This window comes from Petaurus breviceps, unplaced genomic scaffold (assembly GCF_028583685.1).
Source record: "Petaurus breviceps papuanus isolate PSGF00001 unplaced genomic scaffold, PetGlider_PUasm1.0 129, whole genome shotgun sequence".
NCBI lineage: Eukaryota > Metazoa > Chordata > Mammalia > Diprotodontia > Petauridae > Petaurus > Petaurus breviceps.
In genome coordinates, this window is record NW_027185665.1 from 12,356,855 (window position 1) to 12,373,951 (window position 17,097).

General features: G+C 37.5%; 1 protein-coding gene and 1 pseudogene across 1 annotated transcript in view; one reads left to right on the forward strand and one right to left on the reverse strand.

Moving 5' to 3' along the window:
• The window catches only part of LOC138173606 (netrin receptor DCC), a 1,060,615-nt gene that overhangs the window by 784,396 nt on the left and 259,122 nt on the right, over nt 1-17,097 (reverse strand). The window lies entirely within an intron of this gene.
• LOC138173511 (proline-rich nuclear receptor coactivator 1 pseudogene) lies at nt 15,956-16,896 on the forward strand (annotated as a pseudogene).

Genomic DNA, 17,097 nt, shown 5'->3' on the forward strand with positions numbered 1-17,097 from the left:
CCCTCTGGTATATCTTCCATCTAATTCCTGTTGTACAGAAGTTGCCAGATTAATCACCTTAGAGCACCATTTTGGTTGTATACTGCTCAAGAGCCCCCTTGCCTGTTTGACTCAGTGAATACAACTGTCCTACAAATAGTTGATATATGTGAATTTTCCAGATACCTCATGGATTATAATGGCAAAGTGGTACTTTGCTCTTTGTTTCAGTTATTGTAATGGCAAGCAAAGCAGTATTTTAGCTCCTTGTTTCAATTATTCAAGTACCTTTGAGTCTTGACTGTGATTAGATCACGTTTTTGTTGGAAACAGTATATATTGTGTTGCCCTTAATAATCCTAAGGGAGTTTGGTGACCTTCCCTGTCCTTAATAGGCCTAATGTCATCACATGGAGCCCATTGTGGGAGGAATTTGCCAAAAGGGCAGAACAAGGGGGACGCAACAGGAAGGGTGGAACAGGAAGGAGCAGAGCAAATAAAAGCTCAATTGCAAGCAAGGACCAAGAAGAAAAAAGAATGAGAATGCTTGTGATTTCAGCACTCTGTTGGTCTGTCAGACAAAAGCCTCGTCTGTTGTTTTTAGATAGAATTTCCAAAAGAGGACTTTGTTGCTGATCCAGAAGCCCTGTGAGAGGATTTTACTGCTGTTTACAGAAGCCTTGAAGGAGGACTTTACTGCTGTTTACAGAAGTCCTCAGACTTTACCGCCGATTTGTGTTTCATTTCTCAGACGGAAGCTTTGTCTTTTGGTTTGTGTTACTTTGTCAGACAGAAAGTGAATTGAGATGATAATGCCAGCAATGTGTATGAATATTGTTGTAACTCTGCTAAGCTTAATGTGTGTAAATATTGCTGTGGCTCTGTTTAACTTTGTCTTCCCAGAAACAGAAATTGCAAAGGGCTTGGAGTGAACTAGTCACTGTGAGATGCAATCATGAGCTGTGATAGGAAAGCTGTCTACCTGTGAATGCAGGAAACAGTTGGGTGAATCCAGGCAAGAACTGGGATCCTAGAAGAAGAGACATGGGGTTTGGAAGTCTGGCCTCAAGTCAAGGTGAAAAAGGACATGTACTTGAGTATTCAGTGCTGACAGTGAGATCACTTGTGACCTAGGGCTGGATAGCTTTCCGCTACCCCTTAAGGATAATTCACTTAAGAATGATTGGAAATCAGCCTCTATTTAAGGATGAAGGAAACTTCACTTGGAGACGCAATATTGATTAATGGGATTGTGACTTACTGAATGATATCTTTTCTTCAAGATATATCAAATTGTTGTGAATGTTTTGCTTTAATTTATTTCTGAATAAATAAAAAGTTCACTATACTATGTGATTAGATCCTTAAAGTTATTCACAGCAGCAGTCCTCAGGAGAGATGCTCCTGTTTGGTTTTACATGGATCTTCAAAAGGGACAGGAAGATGGAGGGGACTACCAAAAATAAGAGGAAAGAGGATAAGGTAAGCCCAACAGAATATAAGGAAGGGGTGATCAGGGAAAAAAAAAAGTTTGGTTTTACAGTTGCATTAAAAATGTGTCAGGAGAAATATGGAGAAGACATGGGAGTCATGGGGGAGGGGAAGAAGAAGTCACAAGTATAAAAGATATAATTAGCAGAATTTATTGGATTTTGTTTATTACCTGAAAGAATAATATTACCAGGTAAAATTGAGGATACCCTGTTGCCAGTAGGATTCCCTGACATAAATTCAGAGGTAATGCATTGCAACTGTCTGTGTTAGTGACTCTAGAAGCAACTGAGTGCTATCTCCACATTACTAGGCCAAAGCAACTTTTGGACAAAAGAGGTGGGGAAGGGGAGGTATTCATTTCTTCATTGTTTAAAGCAGGACTGAATGTACTGGAATGTGTTGTGAAGATGGGAAGAAGGAGAGTGTTCTAAAAGAATTTTAGATGATGTAGTTTGTGTGTGTGTGTGTGTGTGTGTGTACTGGTTACTGCAGGATGTCAACTAAGGGAAAGAGAAATATAGGGTATATTTATATGTCTCTAATAATTCAAAAATCATGTGATCTTATGATTCACTTTCTGTATTAGTGGACCAAACAGTGCATCCTGTTGAATTCAAAGGTTTTTCTTTCCTTCACAGACATCTATGATTCCATTCTTGTTTAATTTGAAAGTAGGAAAGGTATGACAAACAAGTACATATACACAAAGAAGAAAGTTTTTAAAAACCAGGCCCTAATTGCTTCTTTGCACATCTTTGCATTTTGTTTTAGCTGATGAGACAACCTCCTCCAATCCCCACTACCCACCCAAACAACTATTAACTCAAAATCTTACCAGATAGGTAGATCTAACACTTTAAATATGATAGCATTTCCAGCAATTGCAAAATATTGCCTTCTTTAGACTAAACAAAATATTTTCTCTTTTGTATTTATTTATTTTGGTACAGAGCTTCAAAGTGGTTTTTGTGCCAATTCATTCTCAGCTATTTGTCAAGGAAGAAAGTCTTACACAAATTCTCATATGCTAATGTGCTAACAACCGATAAAAACCTAATGAGTTACCTTTTCAGACTTATTTACATTTTATACCTGGATGGCTCAACTTTAAGGAGTGAATGATGTTGAAATTTTAGACATGATGATAAAGGACAGTAGAAATGATAGATAGATAGATAGATAGATAGATAGATAGATAGATAGATAGATAGACAGACAGATAGATAGATATTACATATATATAACATATCAATATTTATATCTATCTTTATCTCAGATTTTGTATATCTACATGCTTGCCTACACACATATATGTGGGCAAAGGGACTTTCATGGTAACATCAAATGAGAACATGTTGCTGCCTCCTATGTTCATGATCGAATAATCTCCTCTAAATGAGACATCTAATTTTTAAAATTCAATATTCATCCTACGGTCAAGTTTTACTTTGAGAAAAAGACATTCCTTCCTCTCAGCTGAGCACACTCAGTATGATATCTCCAAATCCCCAAACTACCTAGTACATGCACTACATTACCTGGGGAAGGAAAAGTTGAATAAGAATATAGTGCTTTATTCAATGCTTTTTGCCACACCTCCAGAACTTTTGGTCAGTTTAAATACAAATATGCACAAGGCAGATTGAGGATGCCTACTTAAGATTTAAATTCTGCCTCTGCTACTTCTGAGAAGTTTGGTAAGTCACTTTCTTTCTCTGAAATTACTTTTTTTTTGTCTGTAAAATGAGTGGGCTAGATATGATGAGCTCTAAAATCTCTTCCATTTCTAAATCTATGATTTGAAGGTAAAGGATTCGACCTGCACACCTTAAAATACAGGCTATGAAAATTGGAAGTAGGGATACCTATTTTCAATAGTCAACTCCAGTAATTAGTTGAAATACACACATTGCCACAGCCAATATTGTTTAAGTGCTATTTAAATGCTTATCAGCTAGATCAGTTTCTTCCAGGCCATAACAATGTCTACATATACAAAGTAGAGAACCAAGACAATAAATAAGGCAGGGCCAAACTTTTTCCAGTCCTCACTAAAGTTTGGATTGCATAGATACTGCTGCTATTTAACACAAATTTTAAAAATTAAAATTGAACTTTAAAATTGACTGAATCTGTAAAACCATATGACCTAGGCATAATGAGAAGATCAAAGGGTACAAAGCACAAAAAGACATTTGAGGTGATCTAGCCCAATCTCCTCATTTTGTATATGAGGAAACTAAGATCCTGAGAGTATAAATGAGATGTCCAAAATCACACAGGAAGTAATAGATCCAGAATTTGAAGCTAATTATTCTGACTCCAGATCCAATGTTCTATCACTGGCATGTCAACATACAAATTTTTGGGATTTATAGAAATTGGATCAAAGTTAAAAAGTAGAATAACATATTATACCTAATAATGGCCCACCATCATAAACTAAATTGTATATAATTTAAACATACTTACCGGCTAAATAATAAGTGCATTGGTCTACTGCATGCATTATGAGTATAAAGAGACACAGAAAACATCAGTTGATCAACCGACAAATATTTGATGGATACTTATTAAGCAGAAATTACTGTGGTATCCTAGGGTAGCTACAAAGAAACGTAAGTTTTATTCCCTAAAATAAATCCTGAAATCTTAGAATCCAGTTGAAGAACTACAGAGCATATTATAAGTTAACAACAAATACAGAAGTTAAAAAATATCACAAAACAGCATTATAACATATTATAGGATTTTGAAGTTTATAGCTCGAAGGATGTTTGGAGCCCATCTATTCCAGCCTCCTCATTTTGCAGATCAGGAAACAAAGACCCAGGGAAAAAGTCGTTTTCCTAAAGCCATATAAGGGAACAACAGGCAGAGTTCAGATGTCATAAGTAGGATAGATAGAAAGACAGGTAATAGATTAAGTATTTACAATGTGCCAGGCATTATGTTAAATGCTGAGAATAAATATATAAACAAGTAAGCAGTTAGTGCCCTCAAGGAAAATATTTTCTAGTAGAAGAATATGACATAAATGGGTGTTAGGGGATAGCAACTTGGTCTCTGTATGATAGAGAAGTAAGATTAAGGCTTGAAAAAGCCTTTCTATCTGAACCCCCAGTAGTATCAGGGGCATGGTCCAAGTTTTTAATGGTGAAGGGGTGGGAATGAAGGCCAGACAGGAAGTACTGTGTTCTGGAGACTCCTGAGATATTAAATGAAGGCCTGGGTCTGGGCAAGATACAACAAAAAACAAACTTTTAGAGCCCTGGGTTGTTAGAGTGGAGAACAAAATTCTAGTAAGGATAAATCAATTTCTTCCCTACTGGTATATGTAAAAAAATGACAAATGGAAACAATGAGGACTGTGAGTTGTGAAATGGGAATTACAACAGTGGGTTAGAGAAGACATTGATCTGGCTAGGTGGTATAATGGCTAATGAGCTGGTCAGAGGCAGGAAAACCTGAATTTAAATCCTACCTCAGACAATAGCTATTTGACCCAGGACAAATCAATCAACTTCTGAGCACCTAATTTTCCTTATCGAAAGAGGGGGTTAGGGGGCAGAGCCAAGATGGCAGAGTAAAAGCAGAAACTTGGCATGGATTCTGGTTCCAACCATTTCCAATACCTGTAAAAAAGTGACTCTAAACAAATTTTAGAGTTACAGAACTCACAAAGTGACAGAGAGAAAAAGATCTCTCATTGAAGGCAGGCTGGTAGACTGACAGGAAAGGTCTATTGGAAAACTTGGGAACTGAGCTCAGTCCCCTGTGAGCTGTGATTCAGGCCCCAGGGTGGCACAGACCATCCAGAGCAGACTTCAAGAGAGTGAATCACCAGCAGCTGTTGTGGTTTCTAGATTCTCAATCCATAAACATCAAAGAGAAAATAAAAGAGCAGTGGGTAACTGTGTTGGAAGGGTGAAGGAAGAGTGTGGTCCAGTACCTGCCCCTGGGGTGAGAAGTGGCAGAGTTGCAGCAGCTACAGTTGCTGTCCCATGGCTACTTCCAGAGCTCCTGGCCTGCAGATTGTAGGGTGAACAAGGGACCATTCAGAGGGTGATCACTCTTGCTTTAACCTGCTTGGATCTGGATCACTGTCTTGTCTGGTGGTCCTGGGGTGTGCAACCAGTGTGCCAGAGCTTGTGGGGGTTGTAGAGAGGGAGCCCTCCTAATAGCTCCAGCACCTGCAAAAACCTAAGGAATTTGGGATAAAGTTCTCTCCCTTCTGGAAGCAGAGTTCTACCGTGGCAAAGAGCTCAAAAGTCAAGTAATGGGCAAGATAAGGAAGCAGAGGAAATGCAATTAAACCTTAGATTCCTTTTTTGGGGACATAAAGAATAAAAGCATGGAACTGGAGGAGGACAATGAAGCCAGAACTCCAGCATCAAAAGCTTCCCAGAAAAATAAAAAATGGTTACAAGCCATGGAGCAACTTAAGAAGGATTTTGAAAATCAAGCAAGAGAGGTGGATAAAAAATTGGGAAGAGAAATGGGAGTGATGCAAGCAAATGATGAAAATGATTAAACAAACTCAAATGACAAAAGAGGGCCAAAAAACCAATGAGGAGAAGAATGCCTTAAAAAGTCGAATTTCCCAGATGGAAAAAGAATTTCAAAAACTCACTGAAGATAATAATTCCTTCAAAATTAGATTGGAGCAAATGGAAGCTAATGACTTTATGAGAAATCAAGATACTATAATATAGATCCAAAAAAATGAAAAAAAATGGAAGGCAATGGGAAATATCTCATTGGAAAAACCACTGACCCGGAAAATAGATCCAGAAGAGATAATTTAAAAAGTATTGGACTACCTGAAAGCCATGATAAAAAAAGAGCCTAGACACCATCTTTCAAGAAATTATCAAGCAAAATTTTCCTCATATTCTAGAACCAACAGACAAAATAGAAACTGAAAGAATTTACTGATCACCTCTTGAAAAAAAGAGAGGCTTAGACTGTGGGGCATCTATGGTCCTGTATAGCTCTCAATATAAGATCCTAGGATTCTGAGACAAAATGATAGAAGCACTATAGAAGTGTTAGACAAATGTTTGCAAAAGGTTTTCTCACCTTTTCATCAGATTTCTCTCAAAGTGTTATATTTCTCAATATACAAGGGGAAACAGACATATTATGCAGCAGGAGAAAGTTTTTTATTTACACCTTACTTTTAGGATTCCTGTTTCTTCTTTCTACCAATAAGATTGCTTATTCTCAATCTCTTTATGAATTATCACTCATTTCCCACGAGCAAGCTGAGTGTCCAAGAATCTTCTGTATTAAGCTTGCTTCTCTTTCCTCTTGGCATTATTTCATGATGAGTTTATCAGCTACTGGGAGTTCAATTACTCTCTCTACACAAATGGCTCTTATCTGTATATCCATCTCCCTTCCCTGAACTCCCATCCTATATCTTCATATGTCTACTGGATAGATTAATTTAGATCTCAACAGCATCTCAAGCTCAACATATCTAATATGGAACTCATTTCTTTCACTTCTCTTCTCTCTGATGGCCCCTCCCCCCTAAAAAAAACAGAACAGAAAAAAAAAACCACCCATCTCTCCTCTAAAATTCCCTATCTTATTATTTTTTTAAGCAATTGGGGTTAAGTAACTTGCTCAAAGTTACACAGCCAGTTATTTCTGGGTGTGGTGCTAAATATCTGAGCCCAGATTTGATCCCCACGTCATCCCGACACTGGAGCCTGTGCTCTTACTCGCTGAACCACCTGGCCGCCCCTCCCTATCTTATTTTTGATGACCACACTTTAAGTCATAGTGATCTTAAAATCTAGGAATCCATCTTATTGTTTTCTTCTTTACTCAACCCCCATATACAATCACTTGCAAAGTCATGCTGAATCTTCTCCACATTTCTCACCCCTTTCTCTTATGGATCTCCCATCATAGTTCAGGCTCAGGTTATGACTTATCTAAATTACTGAAATAGTTTCCCATTTGAATTGGCATTCCTGCCTCCAGTCCAACCTGCCTTCTAAATAATCTTCCTAAAATAAGATTACTAAAGCACAAATCTAACCACATGACTCGTATTCTCAAACCTTTGGTGGATCCTTCTTTATTGCCTATATTATTGACAATTCACTCAGTATAGAATGAAATCTTCTCAACATGACTGTTATACTGGACATAATCTGGCTCTAAGCTACATTTCCAGGCTTAATTCATTCTATTTTCCTTCATATACTTTGAATTTCTAGCCAAACTGGACTATTTGCCATTCCCAGAACATAAGGCCTGACAAATAATAAGCACTTAATAAATATTTGTTGACTTTTTAACTTGATCCAGCATTCTATAATCTGCCTCTATGTCTTTACACAGTTTATCTCCCTATGCCTGGGAAATATGTTTTTCTTCCTTCTGTCCTTTAGAATCCTTAGCTCCCTTCAAATTTTAGCTCAGGTACCACTTCTTATGCAACTACTTTCCTTACCTTCCTAGGACTTAGTGCTATCAACTCTAACTCTTCTCCCTCCTCCCTCAAACTGACTTATTATTTACTTCCATGGAGTCTAGCCCAGGCATGAGGACACATCTTGGGCAAATCTTCCCAATGTTTTTTCCCATTCCCCTTGTTTTTTGGTTTGTTTGGCTTGCACAATCCAGGTTTTATGCATGCCTATATCTATATGCATCTTATGTTTCTAGTAGAACATAACCTTCTTAAGGGCAGACAAATGTCAATTTTTTTTTACATTTTTGTCTATAGGATTTTGTACAGTCGGCATTTAATAAATATATTTTGAATTGAATTAGATTGGACTGAACTAAACTGAATTCCCTCCTATGCTCAATTTAGAAAATTTATATATATATATATATATATATATATATATAATACATATGCATTTTAGACTCATACTTAGGTTTCTATAATTCCATTGTGTAACAGTTGGCAAGTAAAATAATTTAATCAACCTTTGTTATTATGTGCTCTTTCTTTTCTTCCTGTTCTGCCTGCACAATTCCAAACATGTAGTTTAGCTGATACATTTACCAAATGGAAAGAACTTCAAAGTTTCAATTCACCTTCTATGGAAACCCAAGTCTCTTTAGTATATGCAGGTATGCGTCCATTCTGATGTATCCTTATGTGATTTCAGGAAAATCATCACCTATCTTTGGCATCTGTTTTTGTTTAAAAAGGAACAAACACTAGGAAAAAGAAGAGGCAAATGTCAGCACTAAAAGTACTTAATTACGTGTCTGTAATTTGGAAACATTTTCTAAATTGCCCTTTTATAGTTTTCATAGCAATTTCTTCTTGGAGGAGAGAACATTTCCCCTCTTTCTGAAATCTATTGTTAGCAATTCAAGTGGCTGCTTTTGCTTACAAAGATAAACACTGAAATGTCCAGAAAATCATCCATGGTTATCCCCTATATACCCTAACCTGGTCCCCTTTCTGTCCCCTTGCTCTGCTGCACAGCTAGCATGAATTATTTGCAACCATGAAAAAGCACTCTCTTGCCTGATGCTAATCCTGACTCTATTAAGACAGGTTTGGAATATAAGAACATTTTAGCTCCAATCCTGAAAACAAAACAGTCAGGACAATGGCAATGCGTGACAACTTATATGATGCAAAAATGAAGAGATTCAAAAACATTTAGATTTCCATGGTTGGATGGGGAATGATCATTGGAAGTCTGAGAGTAAAAAAAATCAATATTTTTTCATAAAATTCATGGAAAAAAATCAAGAAAGAAAAAAAATGGTTTATATTTCTTTTGAAAGGGATACTACTACATGAGGAAGCTGCCACAATATACTGTTCTGTTCACAGGAGTCTTTGTAAATATTTTATATAGCTAGACAATACATAATCTTCTAATATTTTAGATTTTATTTTTTCTTACATTTCTATAGCTCTTGACAATGTTTTGCTATCCCCAGAATCCTAGATTACTTTAAATGTATTTGTATGTGTTATGATGCTCACTCACCTGCTTCCCAGTAAAGTAAAAATCACTTCAAGGTTGAAACTGTTTCTTTTTTTTTTCCCTTTGTATCCCTAGTATCTAGCACAGTATGTAACACAAAATAGATCATTAATAAATCAGAATTGAATTAAAGAATTTCATTCTGCTATCTTGTTACATGAACCCATTTAGCCCCTAGTTTCTTTATGGGATATGATGGATAGATATCATTCTGCTCAATATGGATAACAGCATTAGTCTTTCACCTGAGATGTTGATGTTTGGTTAGAGGAAGAGCTAAAGAAAGAAACTAGGGATCCCCACAACAGCCTTACTCCAGTCCACCCAGGCCTTCTATGAAGGATGATTTCCATTGAGCTACATGGTCAAAATTCATTACAAAAATTTCTGGTTGATTAAAAACATTCTAATTAAAGGGGTCATCCCTTGACTCTCTTCTTAAAGAGGCCTATTCATTCAATGGGTGTTACCTCACTCTAAGTGAGTATGTGAAAAGGCCATAGCCTACAAGGGCCAGGGTCTCTCATTGCATCCTGGGTCATCTCTAGTCATCCTGATGAATATCTAGTTACTGGACCCAGCTGGCTCTGGAGGAGAAAGTGAGGATGGTGACCTTGCACAGCTCTCCCTCACTCAAATCAAAGTCAACTGCAAGTCCTGTCATTATTTCCCTGATGCCATGATCCTCTTCAAAAAATGAAGGATAAGCACAACTTTTTGAAGACAATATCAAACATTACTTCTAAATGATATCTAATAAAATAATGATGATCTGGTCGAATACTTTTTTTGTGCCTTTTGGAGGGCAATTGGGGTTAAGTAACTTGCCCAAGGTTACACGGGTATATTTTGTGTGTGTTGGTGTAAGTGTCTGAGGCCAGAACCTAACTCAGGTCTGGCGCTTTACTCACTGCACCACCTAGTCGCCCCAAGGTCAAATACTTTTTGAAAAATGACTTAGTTGTATATTTTGTGTCAATGAACCAGAAGGAAAAAAAAAGTTGATCAAAACCATCAAATACAGCATGAACAACTGACAGAATGTGTGACATTCTATATCCATAAATTACCAGCTCCCTCCTGAAGAGAGTGTGTTCCAATGTCAGTCACCTGGAATCAAAGTCTCTTACCTATTTTTTAAAAAGAATCAGCATAGTGACACACATAACTAAGTGAGGAAAAGTAGAAGTCATCACAATTTCTAAAGTGGAAATGTCCAGGAAGGAATGAATAGTCACAAACACAAACTCTAAAAGTACTAAGTTCAATGTAACTTTGCATAGCAGCATGACTCTATGGCTCAGGGGACAAGGAGGATTTTTAATGGAATAAAATGGAGAATTTTATAACAAGGATAAAGCATTACACAAACAGGGATGGAAATTCCACCTCTGGAAAGTATATGGGAAAAAACTAGCAAATTAATAAATAAATAATGACCGCTGTTGTATCTATATGGATCTGCCTACCTGATATCAGTGGGTTGGGACAGATTTTTAGTTAATGCCCTTTCAGTAACATAATTTTAAGCATTTCTTTAATACTACTAGTGGTAGAGAATTCTGCTAGACTAATCTAATTTCCTTCAGTGATTGACCTGTCATACTCTTTAAGGCTGAGGAAACACATTCTGCTTCCTGATTTTACATTAAAAATCTTTTCTGTATTCTCAGCTCGATGTCTCCTGTTTCAAATGATATAAAGGCCAGGTCACCACTTTACAGGATTATAGGGCCATGGCGGGAAGAGATCTAGGAGGGCATCCATTGTTTCTTCTATGTGCCTTCCTGAAGTAACTGGTAAATAAATTCCTGGGCCCAATGTATTTAAAATGGAATGCAAGGTGGTTATAAATGCAGTTCAGATAATTAGGAGAGAATATCATTACTTCATCCTGCCAGTTCATCTTCCCTTCTAGGGTCCACAAGAATGACATCTAGGTAGTTGTAATTCCTAGTTAGTATAGTAGAAGGAAAAAAGAAAATTTATTATCTTGACAGTTGAAAGCTCTGTCTACAGTGATGTGAAAAATCATTTAATCATGAAATATAATATGCACCTCTAATTTAGATCTTGCATTGCATTATAAATTTATTTTCATAGCTCATGTCCAGACAGAGGAAACTCCTATGAACAATCCACCAATCAGGATTCCCTTTGTAGTGAACATTGTTGAGGATAATTAATTGTTAGTGGAAATAAGAATTCAAGATTGCTGATGTCCTATGAAAAGGTTGAATTAGAAAGGCCATGATAGCAAAGACAGTTCACACATACCTGGGAAATACAATTAGAGCTGCTCTTAGTCACAGGAAAAATTAAATTCAGCAAGCCTCAGTTCAAATAAATGGTTACAATTATCATTAGAAGCATTAGTGGTACTATAACCAATATGTTTTCTGTGAATAAGAGGAGCTATACTTAAATTTCCCTATTAGATGAAAATTGTCTTTTAAATGAGGATCTTTCTTACTGCCTTATGTTTATTTTTCTAAAAAAAAATTAACCAAGTCTCAAGTTCAGTATGCTATATGTAACAAAGAGTTTATAAACTATGGTATTGACAACCTGTTAGAAGTAAGACAACTAAGATGGCACCATAGAAGTAGGAAAACTCCATGAGCTCCCTCCATAACCACCTCAAATCCCTATAAAATATGACTCTAAACAAATTTTAGAGCTACAGAACCCACAGAGTGACAGAGAGGAAAATCTCCTGCTGAAGTCAATCTAGCAGGCCTACAGGAAGGGTCCATCGCAGAGTGCTGGGAGCTGAGCCCAGCCCCATGTAAGCCTGTGGGTTTAGGCCCAGGGCAGCCCCAAATAGCAGCAGCTGGAGAGTGGATCACCAGCAGCAGTGCTAGTTTCCAGAATTATCAACCAATAAATGACAAAGACAAAGTAAAAGGTCAGTGTGGAACTCAGGTGGAACTGGGGGGATGCAATGAGGTCCAGCCCCTGCTCCCTGGGATGAAAAGTGGCAGATGCATGGCAGCCCTGCAGCTGCCACCCTGTAGCTGCTTCAGAGCTCCTGGCCTGCAGATTGCAAGGGGACCAAGGAAATATTCAGAGGGGCAATTGCTCTTGCTTTATGCTGCTTGGATCTGGATTGCTGTTTAGGGTAGAGGTCCTGGGGGTGTGTCCAGTGGGTCAGAGATTGTGGGGGCTTCAAAGAGGGGAGCCAACTAATAGCTCTGGCAGCTGCACAAACCCCAAGAATTTGGGACAAATCTCTCCTCTCTGGAAGCAGAGTTCAACTATGTCAAAAAGCTCAAAAGTCAAGTAATTGAGTGGCAACGTGAGCAAGCAAAGGAAGCAAAGCAAGCACACCAATCAAGATTAGATTCCTTTTTGGGGGGACAAAAAGGATCAGAGCATGTAATAGGAGGAAGACAATGAAGTCAGATGTCCTTCACCAAAAGCTTCCAAGAAAAATATGAATGGGTTACATGCCATGACGTAGCTCGAGAGGGATTTTGAAAATCAAGTAAGAGAAGTGGAGGAAAAATTGGGAAGAGAAATGAGAATGATGCAAGAAAATCAAGAAAAAAGAGTCAACAACCTGACTTAAGAAAATAACACCTTAAAAGTAGACTAACTCAAAGGGCAAAAGTGGCCCAAAAAGCCAATGAGGAGAAGAATGCCTTAAAAAGCTGAATTTGCCAGATGAAAAAAGAATTTCAAAAGCCCACTGAAGAGAATCATTCCTTCAGAATTAGATCGGAGTAAATGGAAGCTAATGCCTTTATGAGAAATCAAGGTGCTATTAAACAGACCCCAACAAATGATAAAATAGAAGGCAATGTGAAATATCTCATTGGAAAAACCACTGACCTGGAAAATAGATCCAGAAGAGATAATTTAAAAAGTGTTGGACTCCCTGAAAGCCATGATCAAAAAAAGAACCTAGGAATCATCCTTCAAGAAATTCTCAAGGAAAATTGCCCTGATATTTTATAAGCAGAGGACAAAATAGAAATTGAAAGAATTCACCAATCGCCTCTTTAAAAAGATCTCCAAAAGAAAACTCCTAGGAATATTATAGCTAGGTTCTAACGTTGCCATATCAAGGAGAAAATATTACAAGCAGCCAAGAAGAAACAATACAAATATTGTGGAAACACAATCAGGATAACATAAGATCTAGCAGCTTCTACATTAAGGTACAGAATGGCTTGGAATATGATATTCCAGAGGTCAAAAGAGCTAGGATTAAAACCAAGAATCACCTACCCAGGAAATCTGAGTATAATGTTTTAAGGGGAAAATATGGTCATTCAATGAAGTAGAGGACTTTCAAGCATACTTTTTTTTAAGCAATTGGGGTTAAGTAACTTGCTCAAGGTTACACAGCCAGTTATATTGTGTGGGTACCAAGTATCTGAGGCTGGAACAGATCCTGGGTCTCCTGATGCTGGGCCCGCGCTCTTACTCACTGCACCACCTGGCCGACCCACTTTCAAGCATTCTTGATGAAACAAAAACCAGATTTGAATAGAACATTTGACATTCAAATATAAGAATCAAGAGAAGCATGAGAAGGTAAATAGGGAAAAGAAATCTTAAGGAACTCATCAAAGTTGAACTATTTACATGCCTACATGGAAAAGTGGAAATTGTAATTTATGAAACTTTTCTCAGTATGAGGAGAGTTGAAGGGAATATAAATGTGTATATATATATATATGTATACATATATATGTCTATATAGGAGTATATAAATGTGTATATATATGTATACATATATATGTCTATATAGGAGTGTATATGTGCATATGAATACACATGTGAGTGTGTGTATATATGTATATAGGTATACATAGAGAGAAGGCACAGGATCAATTGAATAGGAAGGGATGATATTTTAAAAATAAAATTAAGAGGTGAGAGAGGAATATAATGAGAGGAGATAGGGAGAAACAGAATAGGGTAAATTATCTCATATAAAAGAGGCAAGGGAAAACTATTACAATGGAGTGGAAGGACAGGAAGGCAAAAGGGAATGGGTCAACCTTACTGTCACTGAAATTGCCTTAAGGAGGGAATAGCATATGCACTAAATTGGGTATCTTACCCTACAGAAGAGTAGGAGGAAAGATGATAAGAGGGGGAATGATAGAACAGCAGGCAGATTGTGGGGGAGGGTATTTAGAAGCACACACTTTTGAAAAGGGACAGGGTCAAAGTAGAGAACAGAACAAGTGGAGGGTGGGAGAGGATGGAGGGAAATATAGTCAGTCTTTCACAATATATCCACTATGGAAATGTTTTGCATAACTACTCATGTACAACCTATATTGAATTGTTTATCTTCCCAGTAAAGGTGGATGACGAGGGAAATAGGAAAAGAATCTGGATTTCAAAGTTTTAAAATAAAATGTTTAAAAAATTATTATTATTATTATTATTATTAGTTTTACATGCAACTGGGAAACAAGATATACAGGCACTGGGGTATGGAGATCCATCTTGCCCTACCAAAAAGTTGGAGGGGGATTAGGGGAGGATATAGGACACAGAAGATTGGGGGAGGGCGTATTCAGTGGAATTGCTGTTTTGGTGTGGCAAGCAGGGGAAAAACCGGGAGAAAATATGTAACTCAAAATCTTGTGGAGATGCATGTGGTAAATGAAAAATAATGTAAAATTAAAAAAAGAAGCAATACAACTGCCTAAACATACAGAATCAGAAGACATGCAAATTTCATCAATGCTTACATATTTGCAACACAGATTACTCATGGGATAAACAGATACTTAATTTTTTATCTAGGACATGTGGTATAAAGTATGATCTAGTGTCTTATCATTGTTCCTAAAACAATACTTAGAAAATTAGCAATATAATTAACTTCCAAATGTATGGGCATTATCTTTGTGTATTTTCTATGGCAAACTTTTAATCCAATGATTCTCTTTTTCTTTATCTCAGCATATTTTTGGATCACTTTCGTGTTGCAGTCAATGGGTTACTAGGATTAACTAATGATAAAGTTCATTTTAGTAAGTAATTAAGGAAATAACTCAGATGAAGAAAGAAACAGCTATTCCTTCCCATCCCCCAAAATCACAACAAAAAATATGGAATGAATTATGAATCTCTAAACAAATCAATTTGGAAAAAAGATAGATGGGGACATTTTTCATATCCTAACACTTTGATCTTGAATTTAACATTAATGGGGATTTTTTTCTTTGTCATACTTTGGAAATTATAAGATCAACCCCAGGAGACAGGGAGATGAGAGAAGAATATGGGGAGGAAGAGGGGGAGACTTAGGGCATGGGAGGGGGAAGAGAGATGGAGTTTAGTAAGGTTTTAAAAAAGTCTTCCAGAGGCCAGCCTTCAAGGGGCTATGCTCTTGTTCCTTCCAAACTCTCATACCCTTCCATGGAGCAATAGTTGCCTCCTGCTGTCTTGTGGTCACTTTCTTCTTTCTTTCTCTTCTATTTTCTCCTTTTTCCTCTGTCCCCTAACTGCTCCTGCCTGCCAGTTCCATGATGGTCACAACTGAAGCTTCTCATCCTCGGCTACAACCTGGTTCCTCTGAGCTTTGCCCTTGTGACTTATTTTGGACATTTCCCCATGATGGCCAAGGTCCTTCTACCCACTGCCGGATACCACAGCACTACAGTGGCCCACTCTCCCAACCTCAACCCTGTCTCCAGAGCCCCCGGATACCTGCAACCACCTGCAACCTTACTGTTGGTTCCCAAGAAAGGTCAGGCCCAGTCTGGAGGGTCAGTTCCACAATCTCTGCCAAATTACCACCACTGGGTGAGTCTCAAGGGCAGGAGCAGCAAAGTAGAATCCAAAAGACCCTGGATCCTGTGCCCCCCACCTCCCCTGCTGAATCCTTTTGCTCCAGCCCTGCTACCAAACCTGGGTAAAGGAGACAAGCTCAGCTGCCACGCCTGGGAACCCATAGACTAATCTTGTTGTGGCCAGCCCAATCCCACCACCCTCCCTCACAGCTGCCCAGGAAGGAAGTTTTTAAGTCAAAGATGGGTAAGTCTGAGAAGATTATCATCTCCCTTAGCCAATTTGTTCTCAGCATACATTTGTGTGAACAACCAGAGATTAATAGAGAGAAAAACAAATGTAACATGCCATCAAACAAGATCACCTCTGCAAAAAGAAATGAAAATAACTTTTGGCAGGTTTTGTATCATCTGAAATCATTCACAAGCAGGAAAAAAAGCCTTTTAAAAACACTGAGAACATCAGAAATATGAAGTTGAAGAAATCAGCTTTTGAAACTTAAGTGAAGCTAAAAGGAAAATTATTCAAGGGCTAAGTTTAGTGATCCATTATATTTCAGCATCCCTCCAAAAGCTCCAACACTTTGGATGGGGAGCACTTTTGAAAATTCCAACCAAAATAGGGAACTGATGATAGTTTTTGAAAGAATTTGAAAATTCTATTAAAAGTTCGAGCTTAGTTTCCAGATTAAAACTATTTATGAAAACGTGTAATTTTTCAAGGTTTTTGGATACTTTAACAAGAACAAAAATCAGTAGAGAAACTGATATTGGCCTTGTGACCAGGAGTGCAAAAAAAACCAGTTTTTAGAAATGTCATTCAAACAAATTTGTATTTTACGTTTTGTAAAAACTATAAAATATGTGTATTGTTCATATCC